This window comes from Ahaetulla prasina, chromosome 1, assembly GCF_028640845.1.
Source record: "Ahaetulla prasina isolate Xishuangbanna chromosome 1, ASM2864084v1, whole genome shotgun sequence".
NCBI lineage: Eukaryota > Metazoa > Chordata > Lepidosauria > Squamata > Colubridae > Ahaetulla > Ahaetulla prasina.
In genome coordinates, this window is record NC_080539.1 from 152178403 (window position 1) to 152199621 (window position 21219).

The 21219-nt window shown below is 41.0% G+C and overlaps 1 long non-coding RNA gene across 1 annotated transcript; it reads right to left on the reverse strand.

The window, feature by feature from the left end:
* Positions 1-828: 828 nt before the first annotated feature.
* On the reverse strand, positions 829-9626 carry LOC131195886 (uncharacterized). Its single transcript, XR_009154571.1, has 3 exons — positions 9425-9626; positions 4813-4936; positions 829-1473 (listed from the first exon to the last, which is right to left on the reverse strand). It is a non-coding gene; the product is annotated as an uncharacterized LOC131195886 (long non-coding RNA).
* Positions 9627-21219: the final 11593 nt, after the last annotated feature.

Genomic DNA, 21219 nt, shown 5'->3' on the forward strand with positions numbered 1-21219 from the left:
GCTTTTAGAAAAACAGCACTTGAGTCACTTCATCCTTTATGTATCTTTTCACAAACTATAAATGTATAAAGTTCTCTCGTCAGAATAGCCACATTTAATTTGCACTTTTTATTTGAGTTCCCGTGGGAAATGCAGAACATATTTAACAAGTTAAAAGTTAAAAACTTCTTTTTAAAAGAACGTTTCTCTTTCAATAATTAAAAAGGCTTGTTGGTTGCTTAATGTCAAGACAAATAATTCAACACTGATTTTTAAATAGAGAGAAGTGATATTTGGAGTGTTAACATTTTCTATAATATTAGCAGTCAATATAATAAAATTTGCCGCCGCCATCTTGAAATTAAATATAAATATCTGTTCTTAGACTCAGGCAGGCCAATGCCTAAGGCTTTCCGTTATCTTGAATCCCCCTCTTTTTTTTTTGTTTTAAAGTCCTTTTTGTCCTACTGTATTTATGAAACTATTAAATGTGATAAGCTCTTATTTTTGAAAAATATATAAAATCAGAGAGATTTCTCATCTATCAGTATTGGTCAAATTTATTTTCCAGTTGGGATATTAAAATAACCTACATGAATTGCACAGTAATAAAAAAAAATACTAGTATAAAATCAATTATTAAACCTAGCATACATTTTTCTTGCTCAAGGAAGATTTTTAAAACATCATCACTAAAAGTCCATTACAGAAAGTTATCTATACGTTGCGGCAATTATATTTAAAAAGAGAATTTACATTGGAGGAAACTGCATCTCAATAATCTGCATTAGGAAAATGTGCATACCAGAAAACAAAAAGAAGACAATTTCCATTTAATAAATAGAATAGAATAGAATAGAATAGAATAGAATAGAATAGAATAGAATAGAATAGAATAGAATAGAATAGAATAGAATTTTATTGGCCAAGTGTGATTGGACACACAAGGAATTTGTCTTGGTGCATATGCTCTCAGTGTACATAAAAGAAAAGATACGTTCATCAAGGTACAACATTTACAACACAATTGATGATCAATATATCAATATAAATCATAAGGATTGCCAGCAACAAGTTATAGTCATACAGTCATAAGTGGAAAGAGATTGGTGATGGGAACTATGAAACGATTAATAGTAGTGCAGATTCAGTAAATAGTCTGACAGTGTTGAGGGAATTATTTGTTTAGCAGAGTGATGGCCTTCGGGGGAAAAACTGTTCTTGTGTCTAGTTGTTCTGGTGTGCAGTGCTCTATAGCGTCGTTTTGAGGGTAGGAGTTGAAACAGTTTATGTCCAGGATGCGAAGGATCTGCAAATATTTTCACGGCCCTCTTCTTGATTCGTGCAGTATACAGGTCCTCAATGGAAGGCAAGTTGGTAGCAATTATTTTTTCTGCAGTTCTAATTATCCTCTGAAGTCTGTGTTTTTCTTGTTGGGTTGCAGAACCGAACCAGACAGTTATAGAGGTGCAAATGACAGACTCAATAATTCCTCTGTAGAATTGGATAAAGGAGGGATATGAACAATTTACATTAACTGTTGAGTATATATACAGTATAAGATACTGTATAACAAAGGTTGCAATATGTCATGAGATACTATGAAAGTAAACAGTTATGAAACTTTCTACAAGTTTCAAAGATTGTCAGAAAAAACAGCAGGATCAATTAGTTCCATAATAATAGGGAGTAAAAAAAAAAAAACCGGCAAGACTTTTAGCAATTTGTACATCCTTAAATTTCAAATTTCTGGAGGTTTGTAATAGTTTGTCACAACCACAGGAAGCAAAACAAAACCTTTAATTCAACACAGGGATTCCAATCCACATTTTAAAAAAAGATCTATTATTATTATTATTATTATTATTATTATTATTATTATTATTATTATTATTATTATTATTATTATTATTTATTAGATTTCTATACCGCCCTTCTCCCGAAGGACTCAGGGCGGTGTACAGCCAGAATATGGCATTGTATACATGCAAAACCAATCTTGTGAGAATTTCTAGAGAATTGCACCTGAAGCTAACTCAGTCCAGTTAACTCTAGACTCTTTACACATGTACACCCTATCTAAAATGTCTATGGTAAAGATCATCCTGTTCAAATCCTTTTTAAAGCAAAAATGTCCCTAATAGATTTGAGTAATGAGCTAAAATGAATATGAAGGGGTTTAATGGAGATATGTCAAGTTCTGCACTTTTCAGCAGGAAAAATCTAAGACCCAAATATTAAAAGGTTTGGCGGTACTATATGGGAAAAGAAACAGAATGCCCTTGTTGACCACAAGTTAAATATACTATGATATAGCTGCTAAGGAATATCATGAATGCTATTTTGGGGTTCAATAACAGGACCATGAGTCCAGACCACAAGAAGCAATCCTTTCCCTCTACTCTGCTAAGGACAGAATTCATAGTATAACTTAAATAATGTGTCCAAGTCAGAAAGGACAGTGACAAATTGGAGCAACTTCAGAGGAAAGCTACCAACTTGGTAACGTGTCTGGAACTAAGCCTTATGGATGAATGGTCAAAAAGACCAAGGAATGTTTAGTCCACTTCCATCCCCTCCAGCAATGATGAGAAATAGGATAGCAGTCTTCAAATATATAAAGGACTGGCACAGAGAAGGAGTGGACTTCTTCTGTGCTGTCCAAGAGGCCAGAATTAATGAGTTAAAACTATAAGTTCAGGCTAGACATCAGGAGGAACTTCCTAACTGTAGACGCTGTCAGCCAGTGGGATAATCTGCTACATGACATAAGTTCTCCTGTAGAGAGGTATTCAAAAAAGGCTAGATGTTCATCTGTTAGATATAACCCATTGGATCCTGTCCTGAGCAGGAGGTTATATTATGATTATAATCATTTCAATTTAGGTGCATCCAAACCAATTTATTATCGCTAGGATCCCTTCCATGTGATACTATGACAATCAGAAAAGACAATGGGCATATTCAAATGATGTCTCAGCTGTCAACACTTGGATTATAGGTTGAGCAGGCATGCGGTTTACCTCTAGTATTCTAGTATTCTCTATTATGGTAAAATATCTTTGACACAAACCTGTATTCCCCTTTTTTGACAATACATTTTTTCTGGGCAGTAGCTGGGTGATCACGCAGTGGGTTCATTCCAAAATTGAGAGCTCTACATATCATTCACAAAGAAAAACACTAGATATATTCAACACTAGATATACTGTATTCAACACTAGATATATTCAACCTAAGGGATCAACATTTGTTAGCAAATTACTTTTCTAAATTAGTATTAAACTTCCTATGGCCATTACTAAAACTTCCAGGAGCTGATGTCCACGCATTTGGAAGGTGCCTGTGTTGGGAGAGGCTCACTAGTGGGTTGCTACCGGTTTGCCTCAGTTCGGGCAGCGGCAGAAGGCTCCGCCCACCCACGCGGATGTCTCTTTGCATGTGCAGAAGTGTTGTGTGAGTACCCACGAGCGAACCGGTAGCAACGGGATTTTAATCCCACTACTGGAGAGGCTGGTCTGTATTCCAAAGATTTTCACAGAGAATATAATAGATTGATGCCATTACTGATCTGGTTCCCCTGACTTTTGAGACAGCTACTAAGATAATATCCACAAGATTTAGTAAGGATAGAAAAATTCCACAGAGGGTGGCAGAGCAGGAAGTCATGCCCACTGCAAAATTTCTTCTATATTTGTCTTAGAAAGGACAACAGAAATCCCTATCAGTCTGAATATGTTTTTTTGACAAACTGAGGAAAGCTAAAACTTTCAAGGAGTTGAGAAATTTCTCAGCGGGGTTAAACACAACCCTCTGCAAGCCTTAAGATACCCATCGCATACAATCTCCTTTCTCATCTTCAAAAATATAAACAGAAGGCAGCTAATAATGAGCTACTTTCACCCTGCCCTCGCCACGAAAGTTCTGTAGCAGTGCCCATATTATGAGATTTATGGGAAAAAAGAACCCTGCCTTTGTTGTTCAGCTTTGATCGGTGGGCAGAAAGTGGTTTCATCAAATGTGTAAATGTTGTTGGGGAATATTGTGAAATCCTGTAGTCCTGAACTGCTAGCAGGGTATCTGCAGCTGAACGATAAGACTGTATCTGCTATAAATATAACAGAATTTTTCACCCACATATATACAGATGGATATGAAACACTAACAAAGAATCTTGCTGTACCAAATATAGAGCCCCCTCAATAACAGTGCTCTCTAGGTTTCAAATTCTGACATTAATATTCTGGCTAGAAGAGATTTTGGAAGGATTTTGTTGTTGTTGTTGTTGTTGTTGTTGTTGTTGTTCAAGTCTTCGCCAGGTCTTTCTCCATGATTTGATTAAGTGGCTCTACAGTTCATCTGAGAACACTTAGATAGCTTGGAAACACCAGATGAAAAAGATTCCTTGTCAGGCCATAGAAGGGCCAGTTGTCATGATCATTCATCAAGGATAGGGAAGGATCAGCTCTGTGATGCTAGATAGCTGTGTGAAGCCTGCAGCCCAGTGATGGGTTGCTACCAGTTCGGACCGGTTATTGAGAACCATTGGCAAAAATCTGGCCAAGTTTGCAGAACCGGTAATGATGCCCAACTGGCCATGCCCCTGAACCGGTTCCCTTGGCCAAAGAGCTTGTAGAAAAAATCCTTTAAGAGGTTCTGGGCTGCGATGAGGCAACTTCAGCTGGGATCGTCAGAGGAGCCTTTTAAAATCTTTTTTTCCTCTGGCGATCCCAGATGAATTTCCTGATCGTCACAGGCTTTTAAAATCACTTTTTTACAACCTCTTACAACAGTCCCCACCCATGCCCACCCAATCGCCCCCTACCCACTTACCTAATTACTGCTCCTTTCGGGCTCGCAAAGCCATGGCTTCTGCAATCAGTTGCATCAGCTAGAAACTGAATCTGCCTGTCTGCAATCCATCTTCTCAGTGAGCAACTCAATCTGCCTGACTCAGCTGGGTAAATAAATATTAAAAATAGTTAATTGGTTTTTTTTTTAATGAATTGGGTTTTTAGACAGCAATTAAAAGTTAAGGAAGTTTTAAATTTAGCTGCTTTTATCTAAAATAGGGGTCTCCAACCTTAGTAACTTTAAGGCTTGTGAACTTAAACTCTCAGAGTTCCTCAGCCAGCTTTCTTGGCTGAGGAACTCTGGGAGTTGAAGTCCACAAACCTTAAAGTTACTAAGGTTGGAGACCCCTGATCTAAAAAATATAAATAAAATAAAATAATAAAATAAAATATTTGTGCAGCTTTCTGAGATTTGGTATGTTTCTGTAGTGTTTCACTCTAACTACACAAACACACAAAATCTCACAAAGCTGTATGTGGCATTTTGTGTGTGTGTGTGTGTGTGTGTGTGTGTGTGTGTGTGTGTGTGTGTGTGTGTGTGTGTGAAAGTGAGTCAGTTGTATTGTGTTTGGTGTGTGTGTGTAAAGTGTGAAAGTTGGTTTTTGAGCTTTTTGTGGCTGTGTGAGGTTCCTGCTTGTTGCAGGGGCCATTTTGGGTGAAGTGCAGCTGCTTTTACATTTTGCGTGAGTCAGTTGTGTTGTGTTGTGTGGGTGTAAAATGTGAAAGTTGGTTTTTGGTACCTCTTATTGTTTTGTATACTTTGTTTATTATTTTTATTATTTATTGTTATTGGCCACGCCCACCTAGTCACATGACTGCCAAGTCACTCTCACCCAGTCACATGACCATCAAGCCACGCCCACAAAACAAGCTACACCCACAGAACCGGTAGTAAAAAATTTTAGAACCCAGCCCTGCTGCAGCCACATGTTGGACTTGGATTTTTGAAGAAGTAAAGGTGCCCTTGAGGTAAGCTTGACTGCTGGAGACACCATGGGCATACCCATGCAATTTGCTTGGATACAACATAGCAATAGCGATAGCATATACCACTCTATGGTATTTTACAGCACTCTTGGGCAGTTTATAATATAAGCATTATTTGCATATTGCCCCCAATAATCTGGGTCCTCATTTTATCAACCAAGATGGAAGGCTGAGTCAATTTTGAGCCCTTGATCGAGCTCCAGTCTGTGGGCGGAGTTTGCCTGCAATACTGCATTCTAACCACTGCGCCACCAGGACTCCCTTATAGAAGTGGGTTGCACTGCCTTTTCTGAGGTTGCCTTTTTAAAAATTTCCCAGGCTAGCATACAGTCCTGGGATTTTACAGCAGTCTCCCATCCAAATGCTTAGCTTTTCTCAGATTAGTTAAGGTGGACTTAGCAGAGCATATATTGCCCAGATGCTAAATGAGGATTATCTATAACAGGGGTGTCAAACTCGTGGCCCGCGGGCCGGATGCATCACGTGCTGGCCACGCCCACCCCCATTTTAGTGAAGGGGGGAAAAGGTTGTGTGACGACAACGTGACAATGTGAGTTTGAGATCCCAGATCTCATGGGGAGAAACACCCTGCTTAAGGGAAGAGGTGGGATTGAAAGAGGATGAGAGAGGGAGGAAGAGGTGGGGTGGAAAGAGGGTGAGAGCGGGAGGGGAGAGGGAGAGGGGGAGAGAGAGAGTTTATACACATTGGAGGAGAGCCAAATTCTGAAGTTTGAACTGAGGACAGGGAAGGGCAGGAAAGATTTGAGCTTTTTAAGAACTTTCATTCTTCTCGTTTTCTATGCCTCTATCACAGGAAGAAATGAAGACCAGCTGCATTATCCAATTTGCCTTCCAGTGTTGGCGCTTGGCATTTGCTTTAAAAAGCAAGGACAGGAACAGAGAGAACCAGTCTTCTCTCCATCCTTATTTTCTCCCTGACAGGTTACAATCATCAGAGTATTTAGATTTCTCGGGATTCTCTGAACAATTGATAGGATTGTTCTGCTAGATTTATAACTCAAAGTTTTAAAACCAAAATCCTGTTAAATTTCTTAAGAACATAAAAGGCAGCTTCATACTCCTTCACGCGGGAAGGCTTTGGATTAAAAACAAAATCCCTTAAAAATACAGCCAAAAACCAGATGTAAAAGAAAAGTGTACTTGAGGAAAGGGAGTTCAAGAAGAAAAAGGAAAGTCAGAGTTCACAAAGAGAAAGTTTACAAATCTGCTTTTTAAAAAAACAATGATGCAAGTTATACATTATCTGTATTTCTTAAAAAAGTTGAGTCTTCGACGTTATAACATATATAGGGTAGATCGTTTGCAGAGAGGACAGTCTGAAGAGGGGGAAAAAAACATTTTTGGTTGACTGTTGATCTCCCTAATATGCTGTCAGGTAGATTATGACTAAGAAAGAATATAGTATATTTATGGAGGATAAGAGAAAGTCAGCTTCAAAACAGAGTTTGATTGGCATGCCTTAGAGCAGCATTCCCCAACCTTTTCGGGTTGGTGGCCTGGTGTGGAGAAAAGAAGGGATGGTTTTGTGTGAGGGGCAGGTGTATGCGCACAGCTTCATTTGTGCGAGCAGCAGGCACACTCTCACATCCTGCTGGTGTGAGTGGGGCTATGAGTGCCAGCGCCCACTGCGTGCGTGAGTTGGGCTGTGCGGGTGCTTGCATGCCAGTGGTGGGTTTCAAATTTCTTTTATGACTGGTTCTGTGGGTGTGGCTGGCTTGGTGGGCGTGGCAGGGGAAGGATACTGCAAAATCTCCATTCCCTCCCCACTCCAGGGGAAGGTTACTGCAAAATCCCCATTTCCTCCCGATCAGCTGGGACTCGGGAGGCAGAGAATAGATGGGGGCAGGGCCAGTCAGAGGTGGTATTTACCGGTTCTCTGAACTACTCAAAATTTCCGCTACCGGTTCTCCAGAACTGGTCAGAACCTGCTGAAACCCACCTCTGTTGCATGTGCATGTCATCCCACCACTCACGCAACCCGGTTGCAAATAGGCCCAACCTACAGGTTGGGGACCCCCACCTTAGAATGTTACATTCAGTGTCTGATTTCAACAGTTTAGCCAGAAAGTCAGAAAGTTATTTAAACTAGATGTCTCCACCCCACTGTGCTTTTTGAAGGGATAGTGAGTCAAAATTTGCATCCTAAAAGTGACAGATTTTGATATGGTAAAGCATTGAGTAAAATCTTTGATCACCATGAAAGAGTTTCTGTTTTTTTGTCCTCTTATTCCAAGAATGGAAGATTAAAGGAAAATCATGAGGGCCAGGGAAGACTCTGTCTTAAGTGTTTCTAGCAACTAGTAAGTCTTTAATTTCTCTTTTTAGAAACTTTTTTAAAAATGGTGTGTGTGTGTGTGTGTGTGTGTGTGTGTGTGTGTGTGTGTGAGAGAGAGAGAGAGAGAGAGAGAGAGAGAGAGAGAGAGAGAGCTCTTAGCACATTTTCTTTGATTTTAATGTCAAACCTTCCACTCCTTTCCCTTCATATCATATCTCACACAAATGGAATCAGGTGGAAAGACAGCAAAAGGCTGGCCCCTCATTGCACAGAAATAGGACCACTCTCTTTAAAATAGGAGCACTCTATGTAAAAATATGTTTTATGCAAAAATATATGCATTTCTTAAATACCAATGTCATCTATGATACATTGCTACTTGAGGTAGAACAACCAAGGATATTTCCCACCCAACTGCCCTTCAAGTTAAATGCCCTTCAAGTATTTCTTCTCAAACCAGATGGTTAAAAAAAAAAAACGGCAAAAAGTAGGAAATGTGCAGTCTTTGACTTACAACAATTCTTTTTTTTTTTTTTTGTCACAACAGCATATACAATCATCGACATAAACATGAAGAGAACAATAGGACAGGAACGGTAGGCACTTTTGTGCTCTTATGCATGCCCCTTATAGTCCTCTTAGGAATGGGGTGAGGTCAATAATAGACAGTTTTTGGTTGAAGATTTTGGGGTTTTGAGTAGAGACTATAGAGTCAGGTAGTGAGTTCCAAGCATTAACAACTCTGTTACAGAAGTCATATTTTCTGCAATCAAGTTTGAAGCGGTTGACATTAAGTTTGAATCTATTGTTAGCTCTTGTATTGTTGCGATTGAAGCTGAAGTAGTCTTTTACAGGAAGGATATTACAATAGATGATTCTGTGTGTTAAACACAGATCATGTCGGAGTCGGCGGAGTTCTAAGTTTTCTAAACCCAGGATTTCAAGCCTGGTTCATTTAGTGACCATTCAAAGTTACAATGGCACTGAAAAAAGTGATTGATGACCATTTTTCACATTATGACCATTGCAGCATCCCCAGGGTCATGTGATTAAAATTTACATACTTGGCAACTAACTCATATTTATGACGGTTGCACGATCCCGGGGTCATGTGATTACTTTTTGTGACCTCCTGACAAGTAAAGCCAATGGAGAAACTAGATTCAGTTAACAACTGCATTACTAACTGCAGCAATTCACTTAATAACTGCAGCAAGAAAGGTCATAAAAGGGACAAAATTCACTTAACAAACGTTTCACTTAGCAACATACATTTTGGGCTCAATTGTGGTCATAAGTCAAGGACTACCTGTAACTGTTCACTATCTTTTCAAAGTCCCAATATTGGTTACTTCCTTTCGCAGGGGAGTGGGAGTCACTTCTGAGATCTGCCCATTCCTGAAAAAGAGGAGAAAAAGGAGTGCTTTGTGGGAGATGCTGAGTTTGCCCAGCACTGAAGACATTTCGAAAATGCTAAAAGAAATTTCCATCCTGGGAAATGCTTCCCCAGATTCGCTTGGCAAGTTTGGCAGCCTGTTCACACCAATTCGATCTGCACTACAGATGGCTGACTCAACTGCCTTTCTACTGCAGTACATCATATTGCTCCCACTGCGCTGCCAAATTGTCCACCAAATTTGTAAACAGTCTCTAATTAGGCAGTGGGCACCGGCTCAGTTTCCCACAGAAATACACACATGCACAGACCTGCCAATATCAGATCGCCAAAAGTCATAGCAGGAGCCATCGCAGACATTTAGTTCATCATACCAAACGATCGAGTCAATGGGAATTTGCAGTTGAGAGGAGATTGTTTAAGTGATCTTTTGGCTGACCTCAGATACGCCGGAAGATCCGCCCCAGCTAAAGCTGCCTATGTACTTCAAATACACAGAATTAGATTGTAAGAAAGTTGATCCAGGTTTCTCACTTCCATGGGATACTCCAGTGTGGGAAGAAAACAGCATGAGCCACAAAATTTTTCTCAAGATCTGTTATATGAATACCTGTAGGAGAATAGTAATATAGCATTCATATTAAAATAGCAATTGCAATAGCACTTAGACTTATATACCACTTCACAGTGCTTGACAGCCATCTCTAAGTGGTTTACAGAGTCGCCTTTTGCCCCCAACAATCTGGGTCCTCATTTCACTGCTGCTCTCAGAATAGCAAATAAGCCAGTTGTACAATAGCCATCCAATGTTCTGTGTTTCTGGATGAGATTGAGCAACAGGGAGTCCTCCATTTCTGGAACGCTCCCTTGTCAAGCATACCTAGCACTGAGCTTATCCCCTTAAAAAGAGACCATTGTTTTCCCAAGCCAGGTTTGGCACTAGGTCACCACTAGGGCCACTACTACACTACACCACTAGGGCCGTGGTGGCTCAGGCTGTAAGATAGCCTGTTATTAAAACACAGCTGCCTGCAATTACTGCAGGTTCTAGTCCCACCAGGCCCAAGGTTGACTCAGCCTTCCATCCTTTATAAGGTAGGTAAAATGAGGACCCAGATTGTTGGGGGGGCAATAAGTTGACTTTGTAAATATACAAATAGAATGAGACTATTGCCTTACACACTGTAAGCCACCCTGAGTCTTCGGAGAAGGGCGGGATATAAATGTAAAAATAAAAATAAAATAAATAAATAAAGGGCCTCTGTGGCTCAGACTGCTAATGCAGTCTGTTATTAACAGCAGCTACCTGCAATTACTGCAGGTTCTAGTCCCACCAGGCCCAAGGTTGACTCAGCCTTCCATCCTTTATAAGGTAGGTAAAATGAGGACCCAGATTGTTGGGGGCAATAAGTTGACTTTGTATATAAATATACATATAGGATGAAGACTATTGCTAACATAGTGTAAGCCGCCCTGAGTCTTCAGAGAAGGGCAGGATATAAATGTAAAAAAAAAAAAAAAGCATCTAGTCAGTCAATATTAACTAAATTTTGCTGCAATGTAATGGTCTTCAAGAAGGCATCTTAGAGATAGGAAATAAAACAGATTTTCCCCCTCCACCTCTGCTCACAAAATGAAAACAGGCTGTAGGAAGTTAGCATCTACCCCTTTCCTAGGAAAATGATATATTTTAGATAGCACTAACACTAAGACTTACCGTAATCAGTGGAACAGCTTGCCTTTAAAAGTTGTGGGTGCTTCATCACTGGACGTTTTTAAGAAGAGACTGAACAATGACTCGTCTGAAATGGTATAGGGACTCCTGCTTGAGCATGGGGAGGGGGGGGTTGGACTAGAAGACCTCAAAGGTCCCTTCCAATTTTTGATTGAAATTGAAATTGATTGGGTCATAAACTAGGATTGCACATTGCAGCCCACAGGGTGAAGCAAAGGTGAAATTTGGATCCTGGAGCAAGATCCTCCACCAATCTTATGTTCCCTATTAGCTAGCATATGTCCACATTCTCCAAAGCTTGTCATCTTGTATCCTAGTGATACAGCTTCGCCTCCTCTGGACACTTCATTTAGTGCTGCCAGGCAAACCACCATGTTCACAGATTGCAAATCTTGTGTGGGGAATAACATTTTTAGAACTTATGTTACAAGGAAAGTTATGCCGCTTGTGGTACAATTATATTATCAGGCAATTACATGCGCACTATATATTATCACCACAGCAACATCTACTTTTAAATGTGTACCATCTGTATATAATGCTGGTCTTATGCATTCGCCATTAGTCCTGACCTTATGTTCTACCTGTGCCGTGTTCCCAAGGAAAGCAGAGGCAAACTGATTAGCAGCAGGTACATTCAGGTGTGCAGATGGCTCACTCCCGTTCCTAGGAAATCGTGTTGCTGGCTATTCAAGTATGGATGTAATTTCAGTGGAACGATGTCATTGGAAGCCATAAAGTGCAAGTTCTGCGATATATATGTGTGTGTGTGTGTGTGTGTGTGTGTGTGTGTGTGTGTGTGTGTGTAGGTCTTTGGTTATTCGGGTTTTCTCCCGCGTAAAATTAGAAGTGTCTTGGCAATGTTTCGATTAAGTCTCATTCGTCATCTTCAGACTTCAGCTTTGTGTTTCTAGAAGCACGAAGCTGAAGCCTGAAGATGACGAATAAGACTTCGTCAAAAACGTTGCCAAGACACTTCTAATTTTACGTGGGAGAAAACCCGAATAACCAAAGACCTATATACAAACACCCGCGAAAACCTTAGAATGAAGAGAGAGAGAGAGAGAGAGAGAGAGAGAAGAGAGAGAGAGAGTTTGAACTATCTCAAGCACCTGTCCTTGGCACCAAGTATCAGGTTGCATTTGTTTGGGAACCAGCTGCAGGGACACAGTAAAGGAAGAACACTTTCTAGTGGAAGAAAACCATTGGTGAATCAAGTTAAAAGCCAAAGGCCTTGACCTACTGGCCTCAAGAGGAGACAGGACAATCTCCTGTCAATCACCAGAATTATGCTTACAATCTCTGTCTATGGTTTGCCCAAATTTTCACTTCCTCAGCACTATAATTGCTGTCCTTGATGGATCTTACCCATCCTACTAAGATCTGGCAGGTTAGGTACGCACCAGATCCCTATGGTGAAAGAGGGAGAGGAAAGCTTGGAAGCAAACTTTCTCTGTCATAGTTCCTGCCTCCCATCAGAGATGGCTCCAATCCTGTCGGCCTTCAGAAAAGCAGTGAAGACCTGCCTTTCCCCCCAGGCAGGATGGGGCAGGATGTTCATGGAGATGGGATGGGATGGGTAGTGGGTGGGTAGGTGGGTGGATGCAAGTATATTGGCCATTGTTTTAAGTAATCATATGATGATAGAGGGACGCGGTGGCTCAGGGGCTAGGACGTTGAGCTTGTCGATCGAAAGGTCGGCAGCTCGGCGGTTTGAATCCCTAGTGCTGCCACGTAACAAGGTGAGCTCCCGTTACTTGTCCTAGCTTCTGCCAACCTAGCAGTTTCGATAGCACGTAAAAATGCAAGTAGAAAAAATAGGGACCACCTGTGGTGGGAAGGTAACAGCGTTCCATGCGCCTTTGGCATTGAGTCATGCCGGCCACATGACCACGGAGACGTCTTCGGACAGCGCTGGCTCTTCGGCTTTGAAACTGAGATAAACACCGCCCCCTAGAGTCGGCAACAACTAGCACGTAAGTGCGAGGGGAACCTTTACCTTTACCTATGATGGCATTGTGTTTTTATTGTATTTGATTTGCTGCCCAGAATTCTGGTAGCTGGATGGCTATGTCAGTTAGCTAAATAAATACAAATGAATGAATGAATGAATGAATGAATGAATGAATGAATGAATGAATGAATGAATGAACAAATAAACAAACAAACAAATTAATGTTGTTACACTTGATTTCCTTCCTGGGCTCAGAGTTGCTCCAAAAGTCACCCTCTCGGCCCTAAGAGACAAACGCAATGAAATAATAATAATAATAATAATAATAATAATAATAATAATAATAATAATAATAATAATAATAATAATGTTTTAATTTGTATACCGCCCTTCTTCCGAAGGACTCAGGGTGGTGAACAGGCAAATAAAATACAAACAGAAAAATACACCATAATTAAAACAACCCTTAAAAAACTGATTCAAATTTGCCAAAAATTTAAAATAACATTACACCACATAAAATTACAGAAATTTAAAACCCATCAAAATTCAATTAAAATTTAAAATTTAGAGTTTAAAATCAGGCCAGTCCAGCCATACGAAATAAATAGGTTTTAAGTTCGCGGCGAAAGGTCCTAAGGTCAGGTAGTTGTCGAAGCCCGAGGGGAAGCTCGTTCCACAGGGTAGGAGCCCCCACAGAGAAGGCCCTCCCCCTGGGGGCCGCCAGTCGACACTGTTTGGCTGACGGCACCCTGAGGAGTCCCTCTCTGTGGGAACATACCGGACGCTGGGAGATAGAGGCTGGCAGTAGACGGTCCCGTAAGTAGCCCGGTCCTAAGCCATGGAGCGCTTTAAAGGTGGTAGCCAATACCTTGAAGCGCATCCGGAGAACAGCAGGTAGCCAGTGCAGTCTGCGCAGGATAGGTGTTACGTGGGAGCTTCGAACCGCTCCCTCAATAACCCGCGCAGCCGCATTTGGACTAGGTAAAGTCTCCGGGTGCTCTTCAAGGGGAGCCCCATGTAGAGAGCATTGCAATAGTCCAGACTCTATCTCAAGGAAAGAGATGGCATTAGACAGTGATGAACCTTTTCGGCACAGAGTGCCAAAAAGGGAGCGCGCCAGCATGCGCATGGCACTAAGTGCCAAAAAGGTAGCACTTCATGTCAGGGCCATAACTAGGAACAGGAGCTGCCCAGGGGGCATGTGCCTGCCATATAAGGCAGTTCTAGTTTCCAGCACGTGTATGCACGCTGGCCAGCAAGTCTCCCGGTTATTGCTGCGCATGCACACACGACAATCAGATGGCCGGTGTGAATGCTCACACTGGAAAATGGAAAAAGGAAGACCAGCTTTGTGTGCCCCACACAAAGAAACCCAGAAGAGGAATGGCAAACCGAGAAGAGGAATGGCATGCCAGGCAACATGGCTCCACATGCCACTTCGGGCACACGTGCCATAGGTTCACCATCATGGGCATAAGAGTTCTTTGGGGTTTCATTTCTCATGCTTCACTTTTTAGGGTTGTGGATAAAGAGCTTTCTTCCATTTTAATCTATTCTCTTCCTACCAGAAGAAAAGAAAGCACATGGAAGTCAAATACTGCAAACAAAAGAAAGCAGGAAAGGAAGGAAGGAAGGAAGGAAGGAAGGAAGGAAGGAAGGAAGGAAGGAAGGAAGGAAGGAAGGAAGGAAGGAAAGAAAGAAAGAAAGAAAGAAAGAAAGAGGGAAGGAAGGAAGGAAGGAAGGAAGGAAGGAAGGAAGGAAGGAAGGAAGGAAGGAAGGAAGGAAGGAAGGAGGGGGGGAGGGGGGGAGGGGATGAGAGCAGGAAAGGAGTGGAGAGGAGATGGGAAAGACACAGGAAGGGAGGGGGAACAGAGGAGAGAGGAGAGAGGGAGGGAATGATGGTGTTGAATGCTGAACTAAAGTCTACAAACAGGACCCTTGTGTAGGACTTTGGAGATTCAAGATGTTGTAAGATGTAGTGCAGAGCCATATTAACAGCATTGTCTGTTGATCTATTTGCTCGGTTTGCAAATTGCAGGGGATCTAACAGCAGATCCGTGATGGTTTTCAAGTAGGAAAGCACTAGCCTTTCAAAGGTTTTCATAACTACAGATGTTAGAGCAACTGGTCTGTAGTCGTTCTGTTCCTTGATGGTGGGCTTCTCGGGCACTGTGATTTACACTACAGTTTGTCAGAATGAGCTCTTAAACCAGGTTTAGATTTGTATAATGAACTAAGATATCTATAAAAGAGCATAGATGAATGTTGGACACATTGCAGACGGTTCTAAATTCTGTGAAAAGTCAGAATCTGGAGGTGGCTGTCCTATTCCTTGAATTCAGCCAAAATTCCGTGGTTCTAGCAGTGGTTAGAATGCAATATTGCCGGCTAATTCTGCCGGTTGCCAGCAGTTCAATCCTGACCAGCTCAAGTTTGACTCAGCCTTCCATCCTTCCAAGGTCAGTAAAATGAGGACCCAGATTGTTAGGGGCAATAGGCTGACTCTATAAACCACTTAGAGGGGGCTATAAAGCACTTTGGAATGGTATGTAAAGTCTAAGTGCTATTGTGAGTTGATCACAAGCTTTTACTCCTCTTGTACAGGTTGCATTGTCCTAGTGCATGTACAGAAAAGCAATGATATAACAATGCATGGACAAAAATGGTAGAGCCTGTCACACGGCTTTCTTCAAGCTGTTCCTTACCTGCTACAGATGCCACCAGCTCCTCAATAACCCGCAGCCGCATTTGGACCAGATAAAGTCTCCGGGTGCTCTTCAAGGGGAGCCCCATGTAGAGAGCATTGCAATAGTCCAGACTCTATCTCTAGGAAAGAGATGGCATTAGACAGTGATGAACCTTTTCGGCACAGAGTGCCAAAAAGGGAGCGCCAACATGCATGGCACTAAGTGCCAAAAAGGTAGCACTTCATGTCAGGGCCATAACTAGGACCAGGAGCTGCCCAGGGGTCATGTGCCTGCCATATAAGGCAGTCCTAGTTTCCAGCACGTGTATGCACGCTGGCCAGCAAGTCTCCCGGTTATTGCTGCGCATGCACACACGACAATCAGATGGCCGGTGTGAATGCTCACACTGGAAAATGGAAAAAGGAAGACCAGCTTTGTGTGCCCCACACAAAGAAACCCAGAAGAGGAATGGCAAACCGAGAAGAGGAATGGCATGCCAGGCAACATGGCTCCACATGCCACTTCGGGCACACGTGCCATAGGTTCACCATCATGGGCATAAGAGTTCTTTGGGGTTTCATTTCTCATGCTTCACTTTTTAGGGTTGTGGATAAAGAGCTTTCTTCCATTTTAATCTATTCTCTTCCTACCAGAAGAAAAGAAAGCACATGGAAGTCAAATACTGCAAACAAAAGAAAGCAGGAAAGGAAGGAAGGAAGGAAGGAAGGAAGGAAGGAAGGAAGGAAGGAAAGAAGGAGGGAGGGAGGGAGGGAGGAAAGAAAGAAAGAAAGAAAGAAAGAAAGAGGGAAGGAAAGAAGGAAGGAAGGAAGGAAGGAAGGAAGGAAGGAAGGAAGGAAGGAAGGAAGGAAGGAAGGAAGGGGGGAGGGGATGAGAGCAGGAAAGGAGTGGAGAGGAGATGGGAAAGACACAGGAAGGGAGGGGGAACAGAGGAGAGAGGAGAGAGGGAGGGAATGATGGTGTTGAATGCTGAACTAAAGTCTACAAACAGGACCCTTGTGTAGGACTTTGGAGATTCAAGATGTTGTAAGATGTAGTGCAGAGCCATATTAACAGCATCGTCTGTTGATCTATTTGCTTGGTTTGCAAATTGCAGAGGATCTAACAGCGGATCCGTGATGGTTTTCAAGTAGGAAAGCACTAGCCTTTCAAAGGTTTTCATAACTACAGATGTTAGAGCAACTGGTCTGTAGTCGTTCTGTTCCTTGATGGTGGGCTTCTCGGGCACTGTGATTTACACTACAGTTTGTCAGAATGAGCTCTTAAACCAGGTTTAGATTTGTATAATGAACTAAGATATCTATAAAAGAGCATAGATGAATGTTGGACACACTGCAGACGGTTCTAAATTCTGTGAAAAGTCAGAATCTGGAGGTGGCTGTCCTATTCCTTGAATTCAGCCAAAATTCCGTGGTTCTAGCAGTGGTTAGAATGCAATATTGCCGGCTAATTCTGCCGGTTGCCAGCAGTTCAATCCTGACCAGCTCAAGTTTGACTCAGCCTTCCATCCTTCCAAGGTCAGTAAAATGAGGACCCAGATTGTTAGGGGCAATAGGCTGACTCTATAAACCACTTAGAGGGGGCTATAAAGCACTTTGGAATGGTATGTAAAGTCTAAGTGCTATTGTGAGTTGATCACAAGCTTTTACTCCTCTTGTACAGGTTGCATTGTCCTAGTGCATGTACAGAAAAGCAATGATATAACAATGCATGGACAAAAATGGTAGAGCCTGTCACACGGCTTTCTTCAAGCTGTTCCCTTACCTGCTACAGATGCCACCAGCTCCCCAAATTCCAAGCCCGTTTTAGGAATTCTAGGAGGGCAGCAGGTCAGGCCAGACATTCCTGCTCTGGGAATCCTAAACGTAGGATGAATGCCCGGGGGAAAGACAATCGGGAATAATAAACTGCCTCCACACGCAACTAAAAAAAAAAGAAGTATTTATGGAAGCAGTGATGTATTTGATTTTGGCTTCTCCCTGCAGCCTCATTTTAATTCACAAGGAGAAATGACAAGGTCATCTAAAAATGCATGACAATGACTTCCACCTTTCTCCAGCTGTTATATTTACAAGATGAAGGGAAACAAAAATCAAGAAGTATAACATTATGCAAAAGAACTCCAACATCATTATCCTTGTCCTCGTTTTGTTTTCTTCTCACATTCGCACTTTATAGCTCGTCTCAAATTATCCTGCACATTTCTGGAGCATATTTATTTATTTATTGTACGGAGGGCTGTCAACCAACGTAATATTTTCAGAAGATTGCTAGCCTCCCTTTCAAGTGATTGACTAATTAACTCATTAAAATTAATAGCATCATCCCAATATAAGGTAGCATTTTAGTTATAAAACAATGGAAAGAACTATTCTCCTGACATATTATATAAACAGCTCATTCTTATGGATATTCACTTGGATCTAAGCCCCACAGTTTGCAGTAGAGTTTACTCCCAAATCTTGAAGATCGTAATCCAAGAGAATGAATTGTTAAGAAGCATCTGAAGACACATCTATAATACTTTGCACTGCATAAAACAGCTTTCACACATACACACAAAAAGCCTTAAAGGTCATAGCATTTAGTCCCTACGGTAAATCCACCTTTTGAATCCGATTATTCACTTAATGTATACTTCAGCTATGTTATAAGGCTGTAATATTTATCTGCCTTGCTGGGAAGCCATGACATATAATTAGGGAAGAAAAATGAGGAAGGGGTAACATATATCGAGAATAAAAGCATTTTATGCTTGTATTTGTTGTGATCACTGCTATTTTTGAAATCTCGATTGTCTTTTAACATGATACAGTTATTTTTCTTTCATATTAGCAGGCATCAGATTTAGTGTTTGCTTTTGGTCTCAGAAGAGCCCTATTTCCATTTTCTTATCTGTGAAAGTCAGAGTGGTACCTAGCAGGAATTTGGATACATATCCTCCCTCCCTTTCAGCTGTTAGAGGAAAAAAGATCTACAAAACAGAAGTCTCAGGTCACAGCTGTAAATAGCTATAGCTTGATGAAGTGGCATTTACTATGTATTATTTAATACATTTTTCTATACATTCCTATGCTTAAAGAAAATCTAGTTTTTTTGCAATAGGGAACAATTTTGCTTGTCGAGAATCTGAGGATGAAAATGGATGTTTTACAACCACCCAACAACCCTTGAGATGACATACATTCATTCATTCATTCATTCATTCATTCATTCATTCATTCATTTATTTTGTCAAGTACGTATTAGATAATATATATAAATATAAGCATGAATTGAATACATAAAGTGAATACAATTAAAGGGAACATTAGGACAGGGACGGTAGGCACGCTGGTGCTCTGATGCACGCCCCTTACAGACCTCTTCCCCCTTTTCTCTGTCAATATGGAGTAAGACCTTTGAAAAGCAGTAAGTCTTCTAAACAAGTATGCATTGGAGTTCTTTGCTGTCACTACTGGTCCCTTTGTGTCACTGAGATAATGGAACAAAAGGAAGAAATAATTACAAAGCAATGAACAAGCACAATGCAATAAGAATGATCTTTATCTATCCTTGTACCTTCTCTTCATCTCTGCCCCAGATCTTCTGACACATATTTAAAATAAAATTAAAATGGTCATCAAAAATAGAATCTGGACTAAGGGAGAAAATATCTGTAACAACTCAGATGGCGATGAAAGGAACAGTTTGGATCCAGCAAGAACAAGATATATTACTAAGAAGATTTTGATGAATTTCACTGATTAGGAGCAGCCAATAGAATTTGGAATAAAAAAAAAATATCGGGCAGTGATAATGCTACATATATGAGGCATCTACACTAAGATGCACACCTAGCTCTGTGCATGAAGAGTTCATCCATTTAAGAGCAAGGAGTTGGTTCAAGACCAGAAGGATATTTTTTTGAAAGGAAGGGGGAGGATTGTGTCATTGGTCTGGTGAGCAAAGTTGCATCAGTTTAAGGCATTAGAGAAGACATACTAAATCTGCAAAATTCAGGGTCAGATCTTTACTGGGACATGTTCTGACCTTCTCAAGTCTTCCCCTCTTTGAAAAACAAGACAATTATATAAAAAAAAAGATTAGAGGGAAGGGGAATAGAGGAGGGAAGATGACAGAGGTTGAGGTTATGGAGTTTACACGATTCGTCAAAAGAAGGAATGCTAGAAGAGGTCTAGAATTGAAAATGGTCTCATGGGGTCTAAAAAGACGCCCTACATTTTTAACATAAACATTTTCTTATTGTGGATCTTGCATTTCTACTTGCATTGCAGCATTCCTTATGTTGATTAATTGATTGCAATTCCCAGTATTGTGGCGTTCTGTTCATCAGACTCGGAGTGACTTAACGATTCCTCCATAGAGCAGCTAAATTTTAAAACATACACAATATAACATAAACAAAAATCTCTACAACTTCAACAGGACGTATAAACTACAAAAGTACGTTGTCTCATACTCATCCTGTGTCCTGGTACTACTTCCTTTGAAACAGCATTTAAAATTATGTTTCCTATCCAGAAGTACTACAAAAGAACCAGTTCTTCATTGTCCTCCAAAACACTACTAGGGATGGGTTCATATTTTTCTCTAGATGCCAGCTAGTCCAGAGGAGAGGAGAAACCACTAAAAAAAAAGCTTGCCTTCAAGTTCTCAGTCATCCAAATTTCTTCAGAGGTGGACCCCAGCAAACCTTCCCTCCTACATCTCACAGATTCCACAGAGTAGGTGGAAAATACTTAATGTGAAAGTTATTCACATTGATAAAATGACTAGCAATTATCAAAATAGTGAAATGAAATGCAGAGTGCCCTGTCTTTATAAAACAGGCCTGGATCTTTACACCAGAAAAGCAGGTGGAAGAAGATTGACATTTTGCCATCATAAATTGACAATGCAGACAATCCTAGGTTACTAGATAACTGGAACCACTAACTCCATTGCTAAGTGATGTGATCATAAAGCATGCCACATGGACTGCACCAATTTACGGCAACCATTCTGTTGCGATTGTGGCCATTGGGCAAATCTTGCAAAGTCATTTAGCGTGTCATCACATGATCATTATTTAAGACCTCCTTCTACCATCCACATTGACTTTGCTGGTTGAAAGCCACCAGGGAAGATTTCAAATGGCAATTATGTGACCATGGTATGCTGTGGCTGTCATAATTGTGAGCCAGTTGCCAAGTACTAGAATTGTGATTTCATGATCGTGGAGACGCTGCATCGGTGACAACTTTGAGAGCCAGTCTTAAATTGCTTCATTCAGTGGTGATGTAACTTCAAATGGTCATTGAAGAAATGG